At 36.8% G+C, this 17605-nt stretch overlaps 1 protein-coding gene across 3 annotated transcripts in view; it reads right to left on the reverse strand.

Annotated features, from left to right (window-relative positions):
* Positions 1-17605, reverse strand: part of LOC150081794 (RNA-binding protein 25) — a 769112-nt gene that overhangs the window by 741568 nt on the left and 9939 nt on the right. Inside the window, exon 1 of one of the 3 annotated variants that reach the window (XM_090378891.1) lies at positions 15492-15549. The exons of the other annotated variants lie outside the window; for them this stretch is intronic. The gene's annotated coding sequence lies outside the window, so the exon portion shown is untranslated. Of the gene's footprint in view, positions 1-15491; positions 15550-17605 lie in introns of those variants that run through there. 3 annotated transcript variants of the gene reach the window in all.

The following is a 17605-nucleotide window of genomic DNA, read 5'->3' on the forward strand; positions in this document are numbered from 1 at the left end:
TTGAATCACTGATAAAAATAAACAGTATCAAATCTCTCATTAAATATTAGAAAATATTACAATTTTTGTTACTGGAATTGTATTTGTATTTATGTGTGCAAAGAAGGTTATGCGAGACTGGTTGTTTCACGAGAGGTACCATGAATTGAGAGCAAACGATGAGAACGCCAGACAATGAGGAGAATGTCCTACATCTTGCAGAAGGCAATCTGAGTACGAGTAATTGAGCGATAGGCCAACGATTGGGTATTTCCCAATCCACTGTATGGAGGATACTGTCAACAAACCAAATGAGTCCATACCATCTGCAATGCGTCCAATCATTGGAGCCTGCGGATTATCCACTCGGGAGGACTTTTGTTACTTGGTTTCTTCAACAGAAACAGTTCGCAAATGCTGACTTCCAGCGGGATCGCTGTTCACGCGACCTCCCGTTCAACGTCCTCTACCGCATGACGAAGGCATTTCGGACCCTACAATGCTATGTGATTCCGATTCGTCTTTGTGCCCCCTACACCTCCTGCAAGTTTGTCGCACTGGTAGTGAATCACCCTGTATATGCTCCTCACATGATCATCACAACAGCTTTCAAAACCTGGTCACTTTTTTTCACTGAAGGTGATGATCCTCCTATGAATCATGGCCTAACGAAATGTACTACTTATGAAATGTTTGTGGACTGTATGGAACAAGACATGTGGGTGTTCAGTGCAGAGAGTGTGAAGTGATTAGGTGTCAACTCAGCATTCTGATGGGCTTTTATGCGCTCTTGAAGAGTAGATTGGATACCTTTCTCTTCAAGCTCTCATAAATGCCCATCATAAAATGACCCATTTTAATTCCTTAAATAAAAGGAATTAAATAAGAGGAATTAAAATGGGAGTCAATCAAGCCCTCCGCTGCACAACTCAGTGCCAGAGCTCACATTTGTGCATCTGACAACACAGTGGCAATCCCCCAAGGCAGAATGAGCTGGTCCGACATGAGGTAACTATTGTTGCTGACTTTTGTCAGGTAAATGGGAATAATAATGTGCAAAATGGATAGGTAGAATAGGATCAGGGTATGTCTGCGAGGGACAAAAGTTGATGACGATGTAGAGATGACATCTTTTAAGAAAAGGTGATTTTGTACACTCTGGCACTTTCAAATTTATTTAACAAATATAGCGTGATGTTGAGAAAAAGTTGCAAGTTAGAATTAAATTTGAAAGTGTCTGCAATTCTGCCCAGACACGATAAGAGAAAGTATATGATGAAAGCCTTGTCAATCAATTTAACCCTGAAGACACTGTGCAAGGCTCATGGGGTAGTATTTTTCTCAGAATGGTCTGTACTTGTTAATGGGAAGGAACGCTTCTACAGGGATGGGATACAATTAAACAGAATGGATGGAAGAATATTTGCTGATGTTATCAAGACAGTGTTAGGGTGGGGTAACAAAACTGCTAGCTGGGGGAATACACAGAGGAAAGTGATTCATGCACTGCTTCTATTGGAATGTGCAGCAGCAGCCTGGAACGCAAGGCGCCAGAGATTTCATGCTCTCAGAGCAGCTTTTCCAGCTGTGAGTTACATCATGGAACAAGTAAATATATGGGCTGTGGTAGAGTAACTAAGAGTAAGACCAGTTGCATGTACACCAATGCTAGGAGCACAGTAGATGAATACAACGCTGGTCAAGTCATGAAAATGCAGACATTGTTGGGATATCAGAGATGTGGTGTCGTTCAGATATAATGGATGTGGAATTTGAATATGAGGAGTACAGAAATGACAAACAGATTAGAAGTGGGGGATGAGGTGATGCTCTAAGTTAAGAAGCACAAAATCTAAGGGAGTGCATCCAGTTGACATGGGTCGCCAGTGCAATGTTGAGTCAGTCTGGTGTGACATAACCACTAGGAAAGACAAAATGAGAGTACGAGTGTATTATAAGCCTAAAGACTCAGATGAGTACAAAAAACAACTACAGAGAAGTAGCGTAGGCCAGTAAATCAGAATGCCTTATAATGAGGGATTTAAACTTTCAAGATAATGACTGAAACTTGCGAGTTGGTCCCTCACACACTAGCAAGACTTTTGTGGATTAATTGGATGACTGTTTTCTACAGCAGCATGTTATACAGGCAATAAGAAGCAATACTGTTGATCTGATTATCAGAAACAATTCTTCAAGCATTACGAATTGAGAGGTAAAAGTGTCTGTGGGTGGTAGAGATCACAATGTGCTGATGTGGGATTCACTAAAAGACAACTATTGTCTAGGGTAAAGGTAAGGGCTTTTGTAAAGGTGACTAAACGTAGCCCAGTGGTCAGGAGCGAGAGTGCATAGCACGCGTTCCTTGAGTGGACCGGGGTTCAAGCCCGTGGCTACTAAATACGATAAATATTTGTATTGACGATTTATTGTAAACTCTACTGACTTGGTTGTCGTGCCGGAGTATAAACAGAAAATTTATTTATTTATTTAAAATGTTCTCAGTTTTTAAATTCTGTACAGTGCAACCAACTAATGAAGTTAGGAACAGCAAATTCTAAATGAGAATCACTGAGGGATGCAATTATAGAAACTATTGTGATTTTTATACCAACTAACTAAGAAATACCATCAAAGGCTTAGAGCACTGTGAGACACATGGCAGTGAAGAAAAATACATGGGATGTATATAAATTAACGGTGATACAGAGGCCTATAGTACATATAAACTAATCTGCAATCAAATCACAAAGGTTAGACAAGCCAAGGCAGATTATGAGAAATATCTTTGGCAAAGATTTCTTTAGTAGTAGTAGTAGTATAACACTATAAGGAAGGGGTAAATCAGATTTGCACACTTGATATCAGTGGTTCAAGCAAAAGCAAACAATCTCAGATTATTGATTTTTTAAAGAGAGCAGAAGATACACGAAATCTGGATTCTGCAGAAGAAACTTAAAAAAGTGAAGATATTCTGCAACAGAGAAAACGTTCTCCTTTGATTGTGATTAAAAACAATGAAGAGGAAGAAAATTAAATGAACGTAAATTATCTGACATATGTATCACAGTTTGTAAGACATTTGTTCAGTTATTACTATTTTTAATAAAAATTAAGTTTCCGATAGTTATAAAAATTATGTAATTCTGTTAGCTTTTGGAACGTAACTCCCCTTTTTGTATTGGTTCTTAGTTCCGTATAAATGGTTTCGCACTACACAAGATTTTATAGGAACCTAACTACCATGTTATACGAGGGTTACCTGTACTAACAACATCAACACACCCACTACATACCTCCCCAGCATGCAAGATATATAGCCAGGACTGCACCCCAACTGAAAAAAAAAAAATAGTAAGTTGAGGCCTGAAACAGCAGTGCAATGAGAATGAAATAGAATAAGTAAAAAGAACACTAGTAAGAATGAATGGAAGTATGAGTGTTAGTGGGAAAGAATATATCATTAAAGTCTTTAATAAGTTACATAAATAGTAACCTTATTTTTTAACTGTCTTACTTTAATTACCTTATTTAACTAAACTTAATTTCATTATGTTAAATTACACTACACACTATTGCATCCCCCCTGGTGTGAAATAGAAGATGATGGATGTGGGAAAAAAAAAAAGAAAAGAAAAAAACAGCTTAAAACCTCACAGAAAATGTAAGAACAAAGTACAAAATAGTATAAAACATAAGAAAAAGTATAAAATGTAGAATGGAAGCTAAGTGTGAATGTAGTTTGTGAGTGAAGTAAATTGTGTCCTTCCCATTTGTTCCTCTCCCTATAAAGGATGGGCAGATGGCTCATTATGACCCCCCTGCCCATCCAAGCAGATACCAGGCCATTGCTACTCAGCCAGCGTGGTGTGAAATGCTGGCACTGGTCAGAAGGCCTAAATTCTGACCAGTGTAGGACAGAGCATCACACAGGCACTCCAAGATAGGGATCCTTTTCCCTATGATCTTTCATTCCTACCACCTGAGTTGGTTGTTCTCTCAATCCCCCCATCACCTCCCCTCCAACCTGGGTGTCACTCCCCCATTTGCCTGATGGGTAAACCCACTACCATAAACGGGTAGTAAACTAACTTATTCATTTGCGATAATACTGATGGCTGCAATTCTGTGTTTTCACATTATTATGGTGAAATGTGTTTCCCTTTTCTTCTGCTCTTCATTTCTATATCTAAACTTCATCTCACTTGCAGCTGTCGTGTTAATTGCAATTTGTGTGTGCTGTGTTATCGATTGACACTTATCTTTTGTACTGTGTTTTAAATTTTACTACCAAAAAAAAAAAAATGTCAATGAACAGAAAGAGTGAATATGAGTGTAAAAGATAAGTTTAGAAACATAAGAAAAATTAAATTTAGGCAATATGTCTCAAAGGAAAGCGGCAGTAAAATTAGGAGTGCCTCAGTCATCTTTATCAAAATTGTTAATATCACATTACACATTAAACACTAATATGATTAGTGAAACCAGAAAAAGGAAGCGTGAAGGGAAATGCCAAACAGTAGATGAAGCTCTGTTCGTTTGGTTCAAACAGGCCAGCTCATTTAATGCACCAACGAATCGTAGCATTCTTCAAAAAGCTAATGATTTTGCTGAAAAACTACACGAAGAATTTAAGGCAGCGGACAGTTGGCTGGCTGACAAGATGGAAGGAGAGTCGTGATATTGTTTACAAAAAACTTCACAGAGAAACACATAATTCCGATAGTTCTGCAGGTGACACCTGGTTGAAAACCTCTTGGCAAACTGTGTTAAGCACTTATAATCCTGAAGAAATTTTTAATACAGATGAAACAGGGTTGTACTACAGGGCTACCCTAGACCACTGCATGATTTTTAAAAATTGCTTTGCGTCTGCAGTAAAGAAGATCAAGGACAGGATTACAGTTCTTAACATGCAACATGATGGGAACAATCAAGATGAAGCCATTTAGGCAAGAGTAAATTGCCTAAATGTTTTAAAGGAGTAAAACAGCTGCCTGTTGAATATGCCAATAATACCAATGCTTGGATGACAGCTTCTTTATTTGAAGATTATCTTCGTAAATGGGATTTGATATTGGATAAGAAAAACAAAAAAATTGCATTAGTTTTGGACAACTGGCCAGCTCATCCAAAGTTGACTTTCAAACACACTGAATTAGTTTTTCTACCTTCAAATACCACATCACTGATTCAACCTCTCGACCAGGGAATAATAAAAACCTTAAAGACCTTTTACGTGCGAAGTTTTTACGGCTCCATCAAATAGAAAAGTTTTTGCTTTTTTATTGACTTAAATTGGCATATTAATTTATTTTTTAGAGTTGCTTTATATTCCTAGTAACAATACTTTAGTTTAAATTGAATTTAGATAGACATTTTGTAGGTTATTACTTAGTATCGGTAAGGGTATTGCAGCTCCCGCGAACGAAAAAGTTTTTATTTATACTTAGCTGCCTTATTGATTGTTAGATTAAATTATTTTCTATAAGTAGCTTATAGACCTAGTCAAGCTCTGTGGTTTATTTTGAATTTAGATAGCACGATTTGGAAAGTAAATAATACCTGGTGTCCGTATATTAACCGTTCGTAATTTTCCAACATTGTTATGCGATACAATGTGTGCTAGCATAAGGTTTAACGGAAAACTAGATAGCGAGTATAGTAGTCTCAATTAATCAGTAAAATTTATTAAACTTATTAAATTTCATTGTCCTTTTTTAACTAAATAAATATAGCGACCTAGTTATTACAAAAGCAACATCATAAATTAATACATATAAGTTGACAGGGGATAAGAAAGTCATATAACGTAACTCGGAGATAGTATTCAATACCAAAATATATATAGTGTTATAACTGCATTGGGATATAGGTTTAGGGTTATATTTTGTATTGGAATTTTATTGAACTTGAATAGAAATCACGACTCAGACCAGAGCAGCAAAGCAAAAGGCTCAAACTAGTGGGAGTGCTTGGCTCAGGGGAGAACAGAGGGGGGGGGGACGGTTGTCCTCTGAATCACAGTCTATTGAAATGCACTGCTTGTTTGATGTTTGTGGAGTAATCAGGAATGGGACATGATATTCCCAAGGGGAAATGTCTTTGTGTGTGCGCAATGTAAGGAGTGCGAGGATATCAGAGGCCAACTCACCATTGTTATGGGCTTATATGAGAGCTTGAATAACAGGGTGGATGCCCTCTAAGGATTTAAATTGAGGGGCCCATCAAGCTCTCAGCTGCCCACATCAATGCCAGAGCTTGCACTTGAACATCACGCAACACAGAGACAACCGAGGTTGTCTCTGACAGCCTCAACAGAGACAACCGAGTGACAACAGACTGACAACAGAGACAACCGAGGTTGTCTCTGTTGTCTCTGACAACACAGAGACAACAGAGACAAGCGAGGTGATCTGATAGAGGTGTATAAAGCCTTGAATGGTTTAAGCATGCTCAATGCTGATGGGATTCTTCCTCTAGCTCAGAATAATCACCTGAGAGGGCATAAATTCAAATTGAGGAAAGACAGATGTAGGATAGACGTGCGGAAATTTGCCTTTAGCCAGCGGGTGGTTGGTTGGTGGAACAGACTTCCATCCCTTGTGGTGGAGGTTGATAGCCTAAATAAGTTTAAGGCTCAGCTGGACAGGTATTTTGAACGAACAGAGGGGTGAAGTGGAAGTGGTTTTTTTTTTTTTTTTTTGGCTGATGCTGCATAAGCTTGCTTTCTTGCATCAAATGCCTCTGCTAATGCTAATGCTAAACCCCCCAAGGCAGAATGCGCTGGTCCCAAAGGAACTAGTTGTTGTAGGCAACTCTATTGTCAGGGTAAGGGGGAACATATTGTACAAAAAAGGACAGATGGAACAGGACCAGGATATGTCTGTCAGGGGCAAAGGTTGATGACACTGTAGGGCAGATATCATCCTTTAAGGGCACAAAGGGTTACATTGTTGTACATGTTGGCATTAATGATATTAAGAATAGGAGACAAGCAGAATTACTTAACAAGTACAAGACGATGCTGAAAAAACGCCATGAGTTAGGGTTGAATTTGAAAGTGTCTGCAATTCTGCCCAGACACGATAGGAGGGAGTACATGATGAGAGCCTTATCGATCAATTCGGCCCTAGAGAGATTGTGCAAGGCTCAAGGGGTAGAAATTTTCTCAGCCTGGTCTGTGCTTGTTAACAGGAGATACTGCTTCTACAGGGATGGGATACACTTAAGTAGAAAGGGTGCAAGAATATTTGCTGATGCTATCGAGGCAGAGTAAGGTGGGTCGGAAAACTGCTAGCTTGTGGGGATACACGGACTAATAGATTAACAGTAGCCGCTGGCAGAGGTAAAAGTCATGCTTGCACTACTTCTGTTGAAATGCAATTGAGCAGTAGCCTGGAAAGCAAGGCAATGGGAATATTCCAGGACTGCTGGGAGTCATAGTGGAACAAGTAAATACATGGGCTGTGTTAGGGTAACTAAGAGTAGAAACAGGTGCATGTATACTTGCATGTACACCAATGCTAGGAGTATAGTTAATATATTCGATGAGCTTGAAGTGCTAGTCAAGACATCAAAGACATATTGTTGGGATATCAGAGACATGATGTCACACAGACATACGCAGTGCAGAACTGGAATTTGGTGAGTACAATGTGTACAGAAAGGATAGACAGGACCGGAAGGGGTTATGCTGTTAGTTAAGAAACACATAAAACCTAAGTAAATGCATCCAATTGATGTGGGTGGACAGTGCACTGTTGAGTCTGTTTGGTGTGACATAAGCACTGGGAAAGAAAAAAAATGAGTGAGTGTGTGTGTGTGTTATAGGCCTAATGAATCTGATGAGCATAATGAGCAATCGTGCAGAGAAATAGAGTGGGCCAGTAAATTAGAGTGTCTTATAATGGGGGATTTTAATTTCCCAAATATTGACAGGAATTTGTCGGTTGGTCACTCACACACTAGCAAAGCTTTTGTGGATTTATTGCATGATTGTTTTCTACAGCATGTTCGGGAGGCAAATAGGAGTAATACTCTTGATCTGATTATCAGTAGTGATTCTTCATGCATTAAGAATCACACACATCAGGAATCACTAGGTAGCAGTGATCACAGCGTGCTGAAGTGGGATTTACTCAAAGAGGTAACTACCATCAAGGGTAAAGGGAAGGGTTTTTGTTTCGTAAAGGTGACTACTGTGGTCTGAGACAGTATTTAAATTATATATGGTGGAACCAACTGATGATGTCACCAAGAGCAAATTCAAAATGGGAAGCATTCAAAAATTAATCATGGAAGCTACTAGGCTTTTCATACCAACAAAGAAATATTGTTCAAGATTTAGGCCTAAATGGATGTCAGATGAACTAATTAGACATGTGACAGAGAAGAAAAATGAATGGGATACATATAAATTAACAGATTTGATAATAGAGAGCTATTAAGTTCTCGATAATTCCTATATTCTATTATATTATGAATGAACAGGGATTACCTTTATTTTAGATATAGGAAGCTTCTTTTCCAACTAACTCTCCTAGTCCAACTCGCTAATAATTCTTGGGGAAGGCGATATCAATTTTGCAAAACATGTGGGACATCTTCCCCACTATAGAACCGTAGTGTTCAGACCGTACAGTCTCAACAATAAGTGCTCAACACTTCTGTCTTCAAACACCATACCTCTGGCAGCAAGGAAACCATTACGTGGATAGGCATAAAATTAGATTTTTGAAGGTCTAAACTGCTTAATAAATATGGACCGATTATTTCTTTTGGTCCTGTATCTTGACTTTAGAGTTAAATTTAGGGGTCTAAAAAATTAGGATATGGGGGGGGATTATTCTCTACATTCCTTGTCAGACTAGAACTTTTCGGGGCGTCATGTTCACAGGAACAGAGCAACTCACAATTAATCTGAAACTTTTGTGTTATGTTGTAGTGTTTGTTCTTCACGCATGCGTATAAGTGACCAATCGTCGGACAATAGGAATGGTCTACGGATATTGATTGAAGTTTCATGTAGTTTCATCTCTAAGGTTTTCGCAATAAGTAGTCTGTGGTAGTTGTGTTGAATATTTATAATTTTTGTTTTATTAAAGCCAAATGAATGTTGTTCATTTATTGCATGGAACGAAAGTTCCGATACATTTGAATGACCCACCGGCACAGAAGCTTCCTGTTGTTTTGCTCGAAGCTGTGCCACTCCCATGGTAGATCCTACATAAACAGCGTCACAATTTTTGCACGGGATGCTGTATACTAGGTCATGCTGTGATTGGAATGTGGTGTTTGAAGGTCGATTTCTGAAGAATGTGTATAATTTGTTCATGGGTTTTGCTATGATTTTCATGTCTGTTCTCTTGCATATTTGGTTAAGTTTATTGTACCAGTACTTGACATATGGAATGGTGATGAAATGTATTTTGATTTTGGTCTTGTCAAATTTTTGTGCAATGTTTGTTGCGAGGCTGTTGTTATTTATTTTATCACAGGCTATTGTTTTAACTTTGTTTATATAGGTTAGCGGGTAACCCCTATTTGAGAATCTTCTAGTTAATTCATTTAATTCAGTGGTTAGAGAAATCTGGGTGGAAGAATATTTAAAGGTGTTAAGAAATTGATTCAGCATGACCGATTTTTTGTATGGTTGGAGATGATAACTGTGGAAATGCAAAAGCATCCCCTTATTAGTGGGTTTTCTATATATGCTGAAATTTAGTTTTTGGTCTAATCTGTGTATGGTAAAATTAAGGAAATTTATGGAGTGGGTTTCTGCTTCAATTTCTAATTCAAATTTTAATCTCTGATGGATGTTATTAAAAACCTGTAGAATATTGTTTATGGTCAAATGATCTGTGATAATTATGATGTCATCAAGATATCTTCCGTAATATATGATCTGTGGTGTAAATGGATCAAGATGGATCTTTTCTAATTTGTCTAAGTATAGTTCAGCAATGAGTCCACTGTTGTTTAGGCCCATTGGGAGGTCGAAAATCTGTCTGTATATTTTTTCTTGAAAGAGAATGTAATTAGCATTTACTAATAGTTTTATTAATTCGAATATTCTGTCTTTGGGGAGTGTGGTGTTATTAAATTTTATGTTATCATCTTTTAAGTAGACCCAGACTATGTCTAAGGCGTAAGGTACATTTACATTAGTGTATAGTGAAGTCACATCCAGTGAATATAACTTCATATCCTGATATGGAGATCTTTGAGGTTCATGAATAAAGCATCGTAATTTTTTATGTTATATGTTAGGAGTTCTCGGAGTGGTTTAAGAATTGGGTAGATGAACATGGCTAAGGAAGCAAAGCTGAATTCATATATGACACGATTGGACGTATTGGATATCCTGTTTTGTGTAATTTTACTTGGCCGAATAAGGTTGGGATATTGTATGTGCGGGCTTTAATTTGTTTAAGTTGGGCCATAGTGATGTGGTCATCTTTCCTATAGGTGGTGAGCATTTTGTTATATTTGTTAACTAAGCTGTTGAACTCTGATGGTGCAACCTCTTCGTATGTCGTTGTGTCTGAAATGATGGTGCATAATTTATTTATATAGTCTTCTTTATTGAGAATAACTACTGTATCACCTTTGTCGGTCTTTTGAATAACGATATCTCGGTTTTGTCTAAGTGCGTGTAAAGCTTTTGCTCTATGTCGTTTTGATATTGAGGGGATAGTTTGGTTTATGAATCGATTAGTCTGTTGGATTAATAAGTTTTTTTGAGGGAAATCTCTAAGAGCGAACTCAAGATCAATAATCATTTGTTTCTTCGGAAGGGGGGGGGGGGAATCTCGGGGGGAAATAAAGGTAATCCCTGTTGATTCGTAATATAATAGAATATAGGAATTATCGAGCACTTAATAGCTCTCTATTATCAAATCTTTTAAATACCATAGATTGTCGACTTTACACTTTGCTTCTCCCTCTCCGCTCAAAATTCAAAATTTGATTGCCCCTTTTAGAACTATACTTCATGCATACGTGTATACTGACTTAATTGACCATTCGAGTCATACAGTAATATACAACACTATGGCTAAATGGCTAACAGGGTTAAAACAAGACTATACTAGAATTACATTGAAATATGCGGCCCAAAAATATCATATCCAGTTTTTAAAACAATGTCTTTCTGAAAATTTAATACAGAAATTTGCTAAATTTTGGCTAGGTTTGAAAATCCAAGGAATACAAAAATTAGTTCTTACCATGTCAAGCAACATAGTAAAACTAGCTTTAAAATCTCGATTTAATCTAAAAAAGATATATTTTAAACAGATTCAACAATATCGCAATATTTTTTGAAAACACCTAAACAGTATTGATTGGAATACTCCAAAGCAAGCCATTCAATTAAAAATCGACACCCAATCCACCACATTAGAGAATAGATATAATCTAAAATTACAAGCCCTTAGGGGTTTTCCACACAACAGAGGTCATCATTCGTCACACAATCGTTTTGAGAATTAGAGTGCATACCGAAACAACAAAAATGCAGATAAAAATTCCCACACCTTTCTCAAAAGAAATCTACCACATATTAATGACTTCCAGGTCTATTTAAACACCGGTTCCCATAACGACCCTAATCCATCAGATAATGTAAAGAACTTATCATCTATTAAGCTAACTTCTCAGCAAATAGCCCTATTAAATAAAGGTTTAAATTATAATTTACCGCCGAGATTCCTTCAGAACTTCGCTCCACGCAATAAATGAACGACATTCATTCGGCCTTAATGAAACAAAAATTATAAATATTCAACACAACTACCACAAACTACTTATTGTGGAAGCCTTAGAGATGAAACTACATAAACTTCAATCAATATCCGTAGACCATTCCTATTGTCCGACGATTGGTCACATATACGCATGCGTGAAGAACAAACACTACAACATAACACAAAAGTTTTGGATTAATTGTGAGTTGCTCTATTCCTGTGAACATGATGCCCCGAAAAGTTCTGGTCCGACTTAAGGAATGTAGAGAATAATCCCCCCATATCCTAATTTTTTTAGACCCCTAAATTTAACTCTAAAGTCAAGCTACAGGACCAAAAGAAATAAACGGTCCATATTTATTATGCAGTTTAGACCTTCAAAAATCTAATTCTACGCCCATCCACGTAATGGTTTCCTTGCTGCCAGAGGTATGGTGTTTGAAGACAGAAGTCTTGAGCGCTAATTGTTGAGACTGTACGGTCTGAAAACTACGGTTCTATAGTGGGGAAGATGTCCCACATGTTTTGCAAAATTGATATCGCGAGTTGGACTAGGAGAGTTGGTTTGAAAAGAAGCTTTTTGTATCTAAAATAAAGGTAATCCCTGTTGATTCATAATATAAATTAACATGTTACACAGAAGTCTATGATAGATATAAGCTGGTCTGTAACCAAGTTACAAAGGAGGCTAGGCAGGCGAAGGCAGATTACAAGAAATTTTTGGCAAAGGATGCAAAGAAAAACAGCAAAGAGTTCTTTACTTATGTAAACTAGAAGGAAGGAGATGAATCAGATTGGTCCACTTGATATCGATGGTTCAACTGTTGATGATCCTGCTCAGATAGCTAAGAAACTAAATGGATATTTTGCTTCAACATTCACACATGAGGAGTTATTCAGGAAGGGGAATGCCAGAGGTGTATTCAACTCTGGCAGTAAGCTAGATAATCTTGTAATAACTGAAAGTAAAGGGGAGGAGAAATTGTTGAAGATAAACACAAGAAAGGCACCTGGTGTTGATGGAATCTATCCAATTATATTAAAGAAGGTGGCAGAGGAAGTAAGTAAACCCTTAGCCATAATTAGGAGAGCTTCCCTGGACTCAGGGGAGGTACCCATGGACTGGAGATGTGCAAATGTGACCCCAATCCACAAAGGAGGATCAAAGGGGGAGAGAGGTAATTACAGACCTGTTAGTTTAACTTCTGTTCCAGGGAAATTAATGGAGGCACTGGTTAAAGAAGCATTGCAGGATCATCTAGACAAGACTTCAGTTATAGCTCGGACATGGGTTTGTTAAGGGGAAATCTTGTCGGACTAATTTGATTGGATACTATGATGTAGTCACAAAGGAACTAGATGCAAAGAATAACTTTGATATCATATATTTGGATCTTAGAAAAGCCTTTGATACTGTTGCACATGGAAGACTGCTGTACAAATTGGAGCAGTGTGGCACTGGAGGCAAATTGCTGCTATGGATAAAGGGATGGTTGAGTGGAAGACAGAGTGGTAATCAATGGACACTGCTCTTCGTGGACTAATGTTATTAGTGAAGTCCCTCAGGATTCAGTGTTGGGTCCATTGTTGTTTTCTGTATTTATAAATGATACTGATGATGGTATATCAGGCTTAATATTCAAGTTTGCAGACGATACGAAGGTTGGCACAGTTGTTAATGACACTAATTACAGTACACTGCTACAACAGGATCTAGAAAAGTTCAGCAGATGGGCTGAGAGGTGGAAAATGAAGTTTAACAGAGACAAAATGTACTACATATGGGAAGCAGTAATCCCAGAGAAATGTATCAACTCTGTGGTACCACACTGACAGTGGTAGAGAATGAAAAGGACCTGGGGGTAATTGTGCAGGCAGATATGAAGTTTTCTGAGCAGTGCAGATGGTCTGCAAGAGTAGCTCATGGTGTCTTGTCAATGATATACAGGAATTTTTCTAGCAGGGATAAGGAGGTGATTATTCTCTTGTATAAGGCAATGGTCTGGCCACACCTCGAGTACTGTATACAGGTCTGGAGACCTCATTTTAAGAAGGATGTAGAGCTGTTGGAACAAGTACAGAGGACAACAAGATTAGTGAATGGAACAAAGGGTTGCTCTTACGAAGAAAGGCTTAAGTTTTGCAAATTATAGTGTCTGGAGACTAGGCACCTGCGAGGTGATCTAATTGAGCTATATAAGGCCTTGAATGGTTTGGGCATGCTCAATGCGGATAGGATTCTTGCTCTTGCTCAGAATAATCGCCTGAGAGGTCATAAATTCAAATTGAGGAAAGACGGTTGTAGGATAGATGTGCGGAAGTTTGCCTATAGCCAGCGGGTGGTTGATTGCTGGAACAAACTTCCATCTGTCGTTGTAGAAGTTGATAGCTTAAACAGATTCAAGGCAGAAGTTGACAAACATTTGGAACGAGTGGATGGGTGAAATGAGAAGGGGGGGGTGTGTGTGTGTGGTGTGTTTTTTTTTTTTTTGGATGATGCTATATAAGCTTGCTTTCTTGCATCATGTGCTTTGCTAATGCTAACGCTATAGATCAGATATAAGGCGAAGAATCATCCAGTGTATAGATGAAGATTTGGGAACACCATCCAATATCGCAAAGCAGATAACTGTTCCAGATGCACTTCATATGACAATGAATGCCTGGAATGAAGTTTCCGAAACGTGCATTAGCAACTGTTTCAAAAAATGTGGATTAATTATTCATAATGGGCAACTAAGTCAGGATATTAATCACGTTGAAAAGCCTAAAGACATGGGTGAACAGGAGTTTAATGATTGGGTGGACATAGATGGTGATCGACGAGTTACTACAGCTTTAACAGATGAAAAAATTTAATAGTCTGTTACTGATAATTTCACCAAGGAGGAGGAAAATGAAGATGAACCCGAATGAATTCCAGTTACAAAACAGGCAAACTCGTGAAGCTATAGCCATCCTGAAGAGAGCGTTGGAAATAACTGGTGCAAGTGATCGTGAATATAGACTGTTATACAATAATGAAAAATCTATAAATAGACTTTGTAGTGATAATTTAAAAAGCAATCTAAAATAAGTAACTGTTTTAACTTATAATCATATTACAAAGTTTAATTTTACACATTATATATAATTACATTATGTTTAATTAATTAAGCTATGTACATTAGCATAAATTTATTTTTATTTTTCTAACCTGTCGATAAATTTATTTTTATTGTTTGGAATGTAAAAATTGGAAGAATATTCCAATTTTTATGTATCTTTTAATTGGTAATAAACCTTTGGTAATAAAGTGTAAATTTGTGCTTTATATCTTTATTTTTATAGTGTCTGGATAATATTTGTTGATTTTTGCCTATTAGAATCACTGTTTATTAGAATCAAAATTGTGATCACTATAACCAGCGCTTACTGTATATATATATATATTTATATATCAAGCAAACTATATCATGACCCCTAGAAGAATGCAAGGAATAGCAGAGGAATAAGTAATATCACAGGTGGACACAGCTACTCTGGACATTGAGGAAGGAAGCTATAAGATGTGTGCTATAAGCTACAGAACTATACCTGTTAATGATGTTAATAATTTAGCATGGTTTAATCAATTTGATCCCCATTTCATTTTCTATATATGTATATAAATTCGAATTTATGGATGTGTATGCCTGATAAGTAGTGTTACAAATTTAATATTGTCATATTTGCCTAATTTCATATAATCTTATTTTCATATTTTAAAGATTAAAAGTTTACCTTTCTGTGTTACAAGGGTTCAATTCCATTGAGGGGTGATTTATCAGAGGATAAGCTATCCGCAGATCTATAAAAATAAAATCAGGGATATATAAGTTTACTATATTAATGAAAATTTAATAACATTTCATCGAATCCATTTCACTGTTGTCGTATAGTATTTTAATATTATATATTTTCTCTGCTATTATTCCATAATTTTTCCAATATTTGTGATGCAGTACATCTACATGTCAGCAAGTACTTTTCCATTCCTCTCTACAGTAACTGAATTAAATTCTGCCTCTGTAGCTTTCAAAACATTACTTCCATATTCTGTTTTGCAATACATGATTTTACCCAGAATATATTCTATAGGATTAAAGTCACAATGGTACAGTATGATGGCAAGCATAATACAGAACATGTTTTTTTGTTTAAATGTTCACTGGCCTCATATGCATCTCCCTTCATTTCACTTAACAATTTCAACTGGTTCAGATTTTCTAAAGTCATCGAATTTAGTTTGTTTTCCAACCACTTTAAAACACCATCATATGATCATTATAGTGGGCCTACATCTCTGAGAAAAATCTGCCTAAGGATCAACCTCCACAATGTATTAATTGCAGAAGACAGAAAAATAAAACATCAGTAATCTGTTTAAGATGAGAATTTCTGTGTATATAAAAAAGCTCTAGAACAAGTATGATTAAGGACCAATTATGAATAACCAACTGAATAATTCATCTAATGGTCAACAATCAAATTCTGCCCAAACGACCACCCTAAAAATCTGTCAAATAAATGGTCACAGATCTACAGTTGTTGCTGGCAAAATTTGCAAAAGCTCTGAAGAAAATAATACTGATATAATAGCTATACAAGAATTGTATGCAACAAAAGTCCCTTCTAATAATATGTACAAAATTATGGGCTTCTCAACTCCTCTCTCAAATAATACTTGCCAATGTACCACCAGATCCAAAAACTTGTAAATTAATTGTACTAAACAAATCCTGCAATGTGACTGTTATAAGTATTTGCAATCAATTTGCTACATGCGTACATATTAGCCATACACCATTCTTGTGCTATCTGTTCAATTTATTTCCCACCATCCACTGATATTAATATACAATAAATTACCTTGAAACAGCTCTGCATTTCCTTGGACCTTCAAATTTTGTCATTACCACTGACACAAATTCGAAATCTTTGACATGGTTCAGAAATTTTACTGATGAAAGAGAACATCTGGAAAACTTCTTGATCGCTAACAACCTTGTTATCAGTAACTGTCCACAACAACCTTCTGCTTACAGAAGTTTTTCAGGAGAATACAACAATGATCTCACTACAACTTCAGCAAGCAAATAAGCTATAATAATATTCCAAACTGGCTTGTTGATCCTGACTGGTGTTCCAGTGATCATCATGGAATACTCTTCCAAATCAGACTTCTGCAAAGATCTAATCATGATGATTATATACTTTCCAAGCTAACACATTTCTCTATTCAGAATATTAAATAGGATAGGTTCAATTCTTCAATTCAAAAAGACTTATCTGCAAATGCTACTTGTATTTGGAACAATTAGATGCTCAAGAAATTGTTAATTACATGCAGAAAACGATACTGAAAGCTTGTTATCTGTCAACTAAAAAGAAAAAATTACTCCAAAAGCATGTGTATGGTGGAACAGACTATTCAACAAATTTGAAAAAACAAATTTATCAAGCCAGGTGTCGATAGCAACAGCACAGAAACTGGCTTCTAACAGAAGTTGAATTTTCTGAAGGTGAAAAACCAAAGATTAAAAATAAATTTTGATAAAGCTACTGCAACTGCCAAAAGGGAGTCTCAGCAAAACCTTATAAATAAGGTTTTGCTGAGACTCCTATTCTCAACACGCTCTTTCCTCTGGAACACCCTATCCTAGACGAGCTTCATGCTGGAATCAGATTAGAAAAGTCTATATAAAATCCCGAGGAGACTACCTTTCCATTCTCACTGGAAAAATTACAAACAGCAATGAAAAAGGTCGATGTTTCTAAATGTCCTGGTAGTAGTAGTAGTAGTAATGATAAATGATGCAAGAAAGCAAGCTGAAAAAAAGCAGCAAAAAAAAGAA

Source organism: Mastigoproctus giganteus, chromosome 8 (genome assembly GCF_048544385.1).
Source record: "Mastigoproctus giganteus isolate SK-2022 chromosome 8, ASM4854438v1, whole genome shotgun sequence".
Classification (NCBI taxonomy): Eukaryota; Metazoa; Arthropoda; class Arachnida; order Uropygi; family Thelyphonidae; genus Mastigoproctus; species Mastigoproctus giganteus.